Source organism: Schistocerca nitens, chromosome 7, assembly GCF_023898315.1.
Source record: "Schistocerca nitens isolate TAMUIC-IGC-003100 chromosome 7, iqSchNite1.1, whole genome shotgun sequence".
NCBI lineage: Eukaryota > Metazoa > Arthropoda > Insecta > Orthoptera > Acrididae > Schistocerca > Schistocerca nitens.
In genome coordinates, this window is record NC_064620.1 from 15,002,746 (window position 1) to 15,014,952 (window position 12,207).

Consider the following 12,207-nt stretch of genomic DNA (forward strand, 5'->3'; position numbering starts at 1 on the left):
TATTGTAAACACCAATAGTAAAACTATCTGAAAATCTTCTTCTCCTAGCAGATCTCTTGCCAACAGCCAGCTCCCATTCCCCAACCCCCTTCTCCCTCCTCATCCTATCTAGCTCCTCTTGTGCGTTTTTCAACTGCACCTGAAGGGCACAGATCTTACGCTCCTGCTCCTCTATCAACTTACTCTTGCTACATAACCTGCAGTTCCAGGAGAGGATCTCACCAAAATGCCCACTGGCTTCCCCACTGCATTCCCCCCAGTGAAAATACTTCGAACAAGTCTCACACCGCAATCCACTACTCACGAACCTACGGCAAAGCCCACACTTCTCACTCATGATAAAATTTTACTTTTTCTAAGTTCCGCCACTACAATAAGAAGATGTTAAAAACCTGACTACAATAATCACAAACTTACTCTACAAGGGAAGTAACTACTATTATTAACAGTATTAATAAACAACAAATGTGAATATAACAAAAGACTAATACAGAAAGACAATCAAACGTCTAATGACACAGTAACGAAGCTGAAAACAGTTCCAAAAAGGTTCTTCTGAAATTATTTCACCAGAAAACACCAAGAACACCGGTTGAAGACTACTAAAGTTCCTAAAAAAACCACTATACACAGACAATTAATTAGTACTTAGCTTTCGATGCCCCGCTACAGCTGCAACTGGTCAGCGCGGAATGTAAACACAGGCAACAGGTTAAGTTGCTCGATACGAAACACTCACAAATATCAGATCACAACACAAGAAAGGCAGAGGTGAATGAAGAAACGACTAATACGTCACTTATATAGTAAATATTATCACAAAAACCGTTAAAATATGTATCTGAAACCTAAAAATATATGAAAACTTAGAGAGCGATCTCACACGCAGTCACTCGCTTATGACGTCACACCAAAGACAACCTATCCATTTACCGTTCCAAATTTTCTAACCTACCTGCCCAGTTAAGGGAGCTGACATTTCATGCTCCGATCCGTAGAACACAAGTTTTGTTTCCCCTTATCCCTGCTAACGACGTCCTCCTGAGTATTCCCCCCACCCCCCCTTCCCCTCAACAGATCCGAATGAGGCACTATCTTACCTCCGAAATATTTTACGCAAGAGTACGCTATCATCATTTAACCATACAGTAAAGTTTAAGTAACAGCTGTGTAAAATCTGATAAATGACATGCAATTTAGTGCCACTCACACGACTTTACAGGCAACATTTCTAAACAACGTCAAGTAGAGATTTCTTCAGCAGAGTGACAAATATTAGCCGGGATAATCATTTTTGAGATCAAATGAATTGTTACGCTGATAATAGGTAACTGGTTATATATTGATCTACCTGAAATATCATTTATAAGTAATTAAATTCACGAAATACTATAAACCGGTTCCGCCACAATTGATATGTGTATTGATAAAAATATCAAGTCAAGTGACTGTTACGTAAAAATCTGGCTTGTGTGATTTTATTTTACTTGCTTCACACGCCTGTGGAAAATTTCACTCAAGACCTATGGAAGAAATAAAAGCACACCTTTTTGTAAGCATGTGTTATGTATTAACGTCGTGTCATACGTCGTACAAACTTGAGGATCTATTCACTTTTGATCTGCGGAATAAAACATGTATCTAATCTAATTCTCAAGTACTTTGGATTAACCTGTGGCTCCCTCACCAGTGGTCACAGGCACCTTTTCCTGTTGTGTTACATCACACGCATCATCGTACTTTGTAGAGTGAGGTTGCGTATGTCACGCAACACGACAATGGAAGTAAAAGGGGCTTGTGGCTACTGGCGACAGTGCTGTATGCCACGCCAGAGTCGCAACACAACTCTTGTATGTCATATTAATTCATACAGGATGTTTCAAAAATGACCGGTATATTTGAAACGGCAATAAAAACTAAACGAGCAGCGATAGAAATACACCGTTTGTTGCAATATGCTTGGGACAACAGTACATTTTCAGGCAGACAAACTTTCGAAATTACAGTTGTTACAATTTTCAACAACAGACGGCGCTGCGGTCTGGGAAACTCTATAGTACGATATTTTCCACATATCCACCATGCGTAGCAATAATATGGCGTAGTCTCTGAATGAAATTACACGAAACCTTTGACAACGTGTCTGGCGGAATGGCTTCACATGCAGATGAGATGTACTGCTTCAGCTGTTCAATTGTTTCTGGATTCTGGCGGTACACCTGGTCTTTCAAGTGTCCCCACGGAAAGAAGTCACAGGGGTTCATGTCTGGCGAATAGGGAGGCCAATCCACGCCGCCTCCTGTATGTTTCGGATAGCCCAAAGCAATCACACGATCATCGAAATATTCATTCAGGAAATTAAAGACGTCGGCCGTGCGATGTGGCCGGGCACCATCTTGCATAAACCACGAGGTGTTCGCAGTGTCGTCTAAGGCAGTTTGTACCGCCACAAATTCACGAAGAATGTCCAGATAGCGTGATGTAGTAATCGTTTCGGATCTGAAAAATGGGCCAATGATTCCTTTGGAATACATGGCGGCCCAGACCAGTACTTTTTGAGGATGCAGGGACGATGGGACTGCAACATGGGGCTTTTCGGTTCCCCATATGCGCCAGTTCTGTTTATTGACGAAGCCGTCCAGGTAAAAATAAGCTTCGTCAGTAAACCAAATGCTGCCCACATGCATATCGCCGTCATCAATCCTGTGCACTATATCGTTAGCGAATGTCTCTCGTGCAGCAATGGTAGCGGCGCTGAGGGGTTGCCGCGTTTGAATTTTGTGTGGATAGAGGTGTAAACTCTGGCGCATGAGACGATACGTGGACGTTGGCGTCATTTGGACCGCAGCTGCAACACGGCGAACGGAAACCCGAGGCCGCTGTTGGATCACCTGCTGCACTAGCTGCGCATTGCCCTCTGTGGTTGCCGTACGCGGTCGCCCTACCTTTCCAGCACGTTCATCCGTCATGTTCCCAGTCCGTTGAAATTTTTCAAACAGATCCTTTATTGTAACGCTTTCCGGTCCTTTGGTTACATTAAACCTCCGTTGAAAACTTCGTCTTGTTGCAACAACACTGTGTTCTAGGCAGTGGAATTCCAACACCAGAAAAATCCTCTGTTCTAAGGAATAAACCATGTTGTCTACAGCACACTTACACGTTGTGAACAGCACACGCTTACAGCAGAAAGACGACGTACAGAATGGCGCACCCACACACTGCGTTGTCTTCTATATCTTTCACATCACTTGCAGCGCCATCTGTTGTTGAAAATTGTAACTACTGTAATTTCGAAAGTTTGTCCGCCTGAAAATGTACTGTTGTCCCAAGCATATTGCAACAAACGGTGTATTTCTATCGCTGCTCGTTTAGTTTTTATTGCCGTTTCAAATATACCGGTCATTTTTTAAACACCCTGTATAAATCCGTGTGGTGATGGAGGTTTAAACCTCCGAAACGCGTCGTGGCAACAAATAAATAATGACTGGTAATAACTAGTTTGTTGGGTTTCTTCAGCTCCTTCCAGCGTAATGACGAAATAGTTCACGGTTGAATGACTGGATGACAGTGACCAACTTTCGCCTGTGACAAACAATGCTGTTGGAAGAACATCCGCAACTGAGCATTACTACACAGGCTGAGAATACCGGTTCAGTTGTTTTGTTATCACGACCGGTTTCGGGCTCTCATATGCCCATCTTCAGGTGTCGCAACTTGGTGCTGTGGCGCCCGAGCGCTTCGTTGGACGTGTCCTAGGCGCGGTGTGCTGCCCACGAGCGCAGAACACAGGGCCACAGGTTAATCCAAAGTACTTGAGAATTAGATTAGATACATTTTTTATTCCACAGATAAATAGTGAATAGATCCTCAAGGATGTACGACGTATGGCTTGACGTTAATACATAACATACGCTTACAAAAAAGAGATATGCTATTATTTCTTCCATAGGTCTTGAATGAAATTTTCCACAGGCGTGCCTTGCAAGTAAGATAAAATCCCATCAACGTACTTAGGTAGTGCACAAGCGCTCACAGGCAGCACACCGCGCCTGATACACGTCCACCGCGGCGCTCGGGGGCCACAGCATAGTTGCGACACCTGAAGATGGGCGTATAAGAGCCCGAAACCGGTCGTGATAATAAAACAACTGAAGCGGTATTTTCAACCTCTGGCTTCACCTGTGAACTATTTCGACAGTAAATCTGTTGCTTCATTGGATTCAGTTCTCATATGTTACTGTTAGAGATCTTGGAAAACTTTCTAAATTACAGTAATCTCTGGTGGAATTTATTCAGAAGATTAAGTCCAACAGCATTTTACCCATAGGGCTAAATTGAAGAGCAAAAATTACACGTACTCATGGTTCGCGCGAACTGTGAATGGTGTGGATAACTCTCTGTCACTACAACCACATGTGAATTCGCCGACTACCACCTCACTATGTAGCAGAGGGTCCATAGAATCACTTTCAAACCATTTCTCGATCGTTCTACTTTCGAATAATAGGCGGGAAAATTAACATATAAATCATTTCGTGTGGGCTCTGACTCCTCTTACTTTATTATGATGGTTATTTCTCTCCCTATGAAGATGGGCGACAGTACAACATTTTCGCACTCAGAGGAGCGAGCTGACAATTGAAATTTCGTGATTGTGAAACCACTCGCCGCTAAGAAAAATGCCTTTGTTTTAATTGTTGTCACCACTGCTCTCGTATCACAGTCATAAAACGCTACCTTCTATTTCTCGATAATGCAAAAGCAGTTTCCATTCTGTGAACATTTTTAGCGTCCTCCGTCATTAGTACCTGGTATACGGCGTACCAACATTCCAAAAGAGAACTGAAACGCCAAGTGTAGGTAATCTCTGTAGTAGATCTGTTGCATCTACTAAGTGTTCTACCAGTAAAACGAAGTCTTTTCTTCACATTGCCCACAAAATTTTCTCTGCGACAGCTCTAATTTTAATGGTACGTAATTATGAGTCTTAGGTATTTAGTTAAATCGACACCCACTAATTTTGTAATTTTGTGTGATTTATCGTGTATCCGAAATTTAAACGACGTCGTACTACTTATTGCTTTGGGTCAGCTGTCATTTATCCCACCATATAGACGTCTAAATCTTTTTGCAATAGGTTTTGATTTTCTGAAGACTTTCCTTTGCGATAAACAATAGCATCATTTGAAACAGTCTAACAGGACTGTTCTCATTGTCTACTAAATAGTTTATGTAAAGAACAGCAGACGATTTGTAGACTTCTTCGGGCTACTATGGATATCAATTCTCTTTCACAAGATGACTTTCCGTTAATTACTATAGACTTTGACCTTCCTCACATGAAAACACGAATCCAGCTGCACAACTAAGACAGTGATCCACAGGCATACAATTTGATTAGAAGCAACTTGTGAAGAATGATGTCAAAAGCCGTATAGTAAACTAGACATATGAAATCAGCTTAAGATTCACTGTTGATATCATTCATTATTTCGTTTGAATAAAGGGCCATTTTCTGAATCCGTCAGGTTGTGTGTCCATAAATAGTTTTCTTTTGGAGGTATTTCATGGTGTTAAAAACAATGTGTGTTTCAAAATGTTACTGATTAGTAGAAATTGCTGATGAGAGTGTGAGGAATAAACTGAAATATTCGTGCAGCTGGGGGTAAACGATAAGAAGGAGAGGATGAAAACAGTACCGCTACGTAGCCGATTCGTGGCATCAAAGATGGTGCCATGGTAAGGCGTCCCTCCTATAGACGCGGCCATCCAAATGACGTATCATCATCGGGAATATCATTCAACCTCTTCCCATCAAGTATTGCGAATAGGTTTCGAATTTAAGAGAAGGCACTGATGCATAGTTCGGAGATGAGGAACTTCAAGCTTTTATCTATTTTTCCCCTTGCGCAATAAATAGTGGCAGTTAAAACTAATTTCACATCGATAAATCTACATGGCTTCCTTCAGGATGAACGCTATCACACTGACTATAGAGATCATATCTGACAAAAGCTTTATTTTTTTATTTAATATTATGAAGAAAGTTGACGGTATACTGATATTGTGATGAATATCTGGCTGATGGGAGAGAAAAGATTTACCTGTCCTCAAGGAGTTTCATTGCGCCAGAAAAAATTCGGCCATCTGCAGAACGCTGTTCTTACAGCAAGAACCGACAGAACACATAATTAGCTACAGTCAAGTAGGGCAACGTGAGTGGCATCTTCCACATTGTCGCGGAGAGCAATAAGAATAGAGAAATAAGGACGAAAGCGAAAGGAACCTTCACAGATCTGATTTAGTCCGTTTTCTTACCGAAAACGTAAGATTAGGTAACACACTGACGAACAGTGCGTTTAAAAGTGCATCAGTAACTCTTCCGATGTCCCAAGAGGAAAATAACAACATAAACGCTAAAGACTGTAAGCACCTTCTGCCATATAAGATAACCTGCTCTTCAGAGTGCAAATTTGATGTTAATAGAGTCAACAGATGCAGCCGTAACACAGACTGGCGCAGAGCGCAGCAGGATTTGAACGTCACGCTTTACGTGTAGCTTGCTTGTTACAAGTCCGGTGCCGTATATCTTTGCGGAGGTTACGCAATCAGACAAATGGCACTTCCTAAATAGAAAACTGTCTACTGTACATCGGCAGTTTGTCTAATCTTGTGACTAAGCAGTTGCGCTGACTCGAATGCTTTACATTTAAACTTGTTGCCTGCGATATCACCCTACATAAAAGTAAACATTAGTCTGCCCGCCTTCTGTACAATCTTATACCTTTCACCCGATTACGATGAAACTTTGATGAAGTGCTGCGCGCATGCCCAAGAATATTTCTGAATATCAATACACGTATAAAATTAACCGTACGTATGTACACTCCTGGAAATGGAAAAAAAGAACACATTGACACCGGTGTGTCAGACCCACCATACTTGCTCCGGACACTGCGAGAGGGCTGTACAAGCAATGATCACACGCACGGCACAGCGGACACACCAGAAACCGCGGTGTTGGCCGTCGAATGGCGCTAGCTGCGCAGCATTTGTGCACCGCCGCCGTCAGTGTCAGCCAGTTTGCCGTGGCATACGGAGCTCCATCGCAGTCTTTAACACTGGTAGCATGCCGCGACAGCGTGGACGTGAACCGTATGTGCAGTTGACGGACTTTGAGCGAGGGCGTATAGTGGGCATGCGGGAGGCCGGGTGGACGTACCGCCGAATTGCTCAACACGTGGGGCGTGAGGTCTCCACAGTACATCGATGTTGTCGCCAGTGGTCGGCGGAAGGTGCACGTGCCCGTCGACCTGGGACCGGACCGCAGCGACGCACGGATGCACGCCAAGACCGTAGGATCCAACGCAGTGCCGTAGGGGACCGCACCGCCACTTCCCAGCAAATTAGGGACACTGTTGCTCCTGGGGTATCGGCGAGGACCATTCGCAACCGTCTCCATGAAGCTGGGCTACGGTCCCGCACACCGTTAGGCCGTCTTCCGCTCACGCCCCAACATCGTGCAGCCCGCCTCCAGTGGTGTCGCGACAGGCGTGAATGGAGGGACGAATGGAGACGTGTCGTCTTCAGCGATGAGAGTCGCTTCTGCCTTGGTGCCAATGATGGTCGTATGCGTGTTTGGCGCCGTGCAGGTGAGCGCCACAATCAGGACTGCTTACGACCGAGGCACACAGGGCCAACACCCGGCATCATGGTGTGGGGAGCGATCTCCTACACTGGCCGTACACCACTGGTGATCGTCGAGGGGACACTGAATAGTGCACGGTACATCCAAACCGTCATCGAACCCATCGTTCTAACATTCCTAGACCCGCAAGGGAACTTGCTATTCCAACAGGACAATGCACGTCCGCATGTATCCCGTGCCACCCAACGTGCTCTAGAAGGTGTAAGTCAACTACCCTGGCCAGCAAGATCTCCGGATCTGACCCCCATTGAGCATGTTTGGGACTGGATGAAGCGTCGTCTCACGCGGTCTGCACGTCCAGCACGAACGCTGGTCCAACTGAGGAGCCAGGTGGAAATGGCATGGCAAGCCGTTCCACAGGACTACATCCAGCATCTCTACGATCGTCTCCATGGGAGAATAGCAGCCTGCATTGCTGCGAAAGGTGGATATACACTGTACTAGTGCCGACATTGTGCATGCTCTGTTGCCTGTGTCTATGTGCCTGTGGTTCTGTCAGTGTGATCATGTGATGTATCTGACCCCAGGAATGTGTCAATAAAGTTTCCCCTTCCTGGGACAATGAATTCACGGTGTTCTTATTTCAATTTCCAGGAGTGTATTTATGAATGTTTTTATGTACATTTCATATTTACTTCTAAACCACTGGATCGATAGCAACCAAACTTGAAACAAATATCAGTTACATTCTGCAAAGAACCACTCTAGCGAAAGAATCACCTACTGCCTGTAGATGTGGGGATGTAGGTGAAAAGTGGGTAACACAGGAGTGTAAACTAGGAATGTCCGCAGAAATTACAACATTTTGTATATACGTCCCTCATTATTGGTATAACAATTCCGCGGGGAAAATATTCGTCTCCCGCATCCAGAGGTGGGATAAGAAACCGTGGTACTTAAAATTATTCGATAACGAGCGATATTATAAGTGAATCAGTGCTTCCCGCGATTGCTAGGCTCTTTGATGAAAGTCCCGACGAGGTTTCACCCCTAGGGTTCCACAAAGAGTGGGGATGGAACATAGTGTCGTATCAGCGTATCTCTGTAACACCTAACGCCCTAACCGTTCCTGGCCCACTTTATACCACTCGCTACCTGACAAAATGTACTGTGTCAGCGAGGCGTTCCCTGCAACGCTATGCCCATGGATGCGCTACGTTGCATCTGCGCTACAGCAACGCACTCAGACGGAACCTTTCTAATTGCCCCTTATTTAAAAGTACTGTTGGAGTAGCAACCCTGCACTACACCTAGGGTTGCGGGTGGTGTAAGGACTGACATGCAATAATGTTCTAAAACTACCTGCTGACATTTCCCTCCTGTTTTTAGTTGGCTTCGTATACTTCAGACTTTAAGATTGTGCAGTGTAATTTGGTCTCGCTGTTCCGTGTGTCAGCCAATAATTTTGTCAATGTGTTTCGGGACGAAAGATCACCGCACATGCGTGATTTTTCTATGGTATCCATAGAAAAATTTAACATCCTCACTGGAGTTACAAGGCATAAAACAGCAGAGAATCAGACATATGCGTGTAAATACATGGGACAAGGGACATACATTCTGGTGAAACCGCAAGGACAGAGATGGTTGCTTGTATTACTAAACGGCTAAAACGTTGCACGGTCTCAGTCGCCTCTCAAACGGCTTCCGGGAACAACAAAAATTTGATTTAAAATACGCCGTGCTTCATATAACAATCGACGAATTAAAAAATTTAAATGTTCTCATAATCTACTCATAAGTAGGTAAAATTCTTCGCTACACGTTTCACACAATAACGCAAGACGAAAATTAGAAAGTGTTTATATGTTCTGAGACAGTGCAACTCAGGGCATGCAAATTACCCAGACTCTCTTCACCCAATATTAGAAAGTGAGAACATTTAGCGACTTCATACAAAATTTACACATAATTTCAAACCATTTCTAAACATTATCTCTGTTACATGCTTAAAGTATTTAATTGCCCACACAAATAATTAAAGAAAAAAAGTTTATCAATTACGACATTTATGCAGTAAAGCTTCAGCATCAGGCAGGACGTTTCACTTTATTGCTTCTTCAACACTAACTTTTCTCGCAACACATTTTTCAGACAGCATCAACATATGTCATCTGAAAAAATTGTGTCATAGTAAGATGTACTACTAGCCATTAAAATTGCGACACCAAGAAGAAATGCAGATGATAAACGGGTATTCATTGGACAAATATATTATACTAGAAATCACATGTGATTATATTTTCACGCAATTTGGATGCATAGATCCTGAGAAATCTGTACCCAGAACAACCACCTCTGGCAGTAATAACGACCTTGATACGCCTGGGCATTGAGTAAAACACAGCTTGGATGGCGTGTAAAGGTACAGCTGGCCATGCAGCTTCAACACGATACCACAGTTCATCAAGAGTAGTGACTGGCGTATTGTGACGAGCCAGTTGCTCGGCCACTATTGACCAGACGTTTTCAATTGGTGAGAGATCTGGAGAATGTGCTGGCCAGGGCAGCAGTCGAACATTTGCTGTCTGCAGAATGGCCTGTACAGGACCTACAACATGCGGTCGTGCATTATCCTGCTGAAATGTAGGGTTTCGCAGGAATCGAATGAACGGTAGAGCCACGGGTCGTAACACATCTGAAATGTAACGTCCACTGTTGAAAGTGCCGTCAATGCGAACATGAGGTGACCGAGACGTGTAACCAATGGCACCCCATACCATCACGCCGTGTGATACGCCATAATGGCGATGACGAATACACGCTTCCAATGTGTGTTCACCGCGATGTCGCCAAACACGGATGCGACCATCATGATGCTGTAAACAGAACCTGGATTCATCCGAAAATATGAGGTTTTGCCATTCGTGCACCCAGGTTCGTCGTTGAGTACACCATCGCAGGCGCTCCTGTCTGTGATGCAGCGACAAGGGTAACCGCAGCCATGGTCTCCGAGGTGATAGTCCATGCTGCTGCAAACGTCGTCGAACTGTTCGTGCAGATGGCTGTTGTCTTGCAAACATCCCCATCTGCTGACTCAGGGATCGAGACGTGGCTGCACGATCCGTTCCAGCCATTCGGATAAGATGCCTATCTCGACTGCTAGTGATACGAGGCCGTTGGGATCCAGAACGGTGTTCCGCATTACCCTCCTGAACTCACCGATTCCATATTCTGCTAAAAGTCATTGCATCTCGACCAACGCGAGCAGAAATGTCGCGATACGATAAGCCGCAATCGCGACAGGCTACAATCCGACCTTTATCGTTGTCGGAAAGGTGATGGTACGCATTTTTCCTCCTTACACGAGGCATCACAACAACGTTTCACTAGGCAACGCCGATCAAATGCTGTTTGTGCATGAGAAATCGGTTGGAAACTTTCCTCATGATAGCACGTTGTAGGTGTCGCCACCGGCACCAACCTTGTGTGAATGCTCTGAAAAGCTAATCATTGGCATATCACAGCATCTTCTTCCTATCGGTTAAATTTTGCGTTTGTAGCACGTCATCTTACATGTGGCTCCCTAAATCGGATCACGTAATCCAATTTCCCAATACCGCTTCTGGGAGGTTATGTAAACACTTCAAAATTCACTTTGGAAATCCGATTCTAGCTGCTGGTTTTCCAATTTCGCCGTCGGTTTTCGCTCCCATGTAAACGCAACCGGTTTTGAAAGACGCTGGAGTGATAAGCTACGTCTTGTTTTCAGAACGTTCGGTTGATTTGGACTTACTGTGCAGTGAAGGAGAAGCAGAAATATTAGACTGAGCATGAAACTGCCTACCTCTAATATTTAAATGAGGGAAAATAACAGTTCTGTTGATTGAGTCAGAAACTGCATTGCCTGTTTCCCAGACACCGTATTTAAATGGACTAGCAAATCCGCTTCAGACCCTAGAATGAAACGCAACAGCGAAAGACGGTTTCCGAAATTCGGTTTTCGTCTTTCGGAAGATATGTCGCACGTAAACTTCGTCTTAGCCGGGGCGGTGTATCCTTTCCATCCGACAATAGTTCCGCTCCAAGTAAATCTGGATATTGTTGCGGCGCGGGATTGTTGGTACGAGGCCCACAAGGAAGACAGGACGTGGCGCGTACGTCACAGCACGTGACACTGCAGGGCTTAGGAGTGCCGGCAGCTGTCTCCGGCTGGGAGCGAGTAACTATTTGAGGCGATGTTAATAGTACTAGATTGTGCGTTTAAACACGTGCAAGCTCTCGATAGCACACGACAGAATTAAGACCTCTAGTGAGTACGTTTTCAGTTACATACTGGTTTCCCGTGGGCGCTGCTCGGAGTCGAATGTTCGCGAAATGTGGTGGACCAGGCGACTATTGTGACGTCACATGTTCATTGCAGGACCAGTAAAACTCGTTGGCCCCGGTTTGATGAGGCGCTAGATCGCATTGGTGGAGGGTAGTCTGTGAAGTTAGTTTGTACTATAATGTTGGCATACAGGGTGATTAATAAAACTGAGAGCAGCCTGTAAAAATTT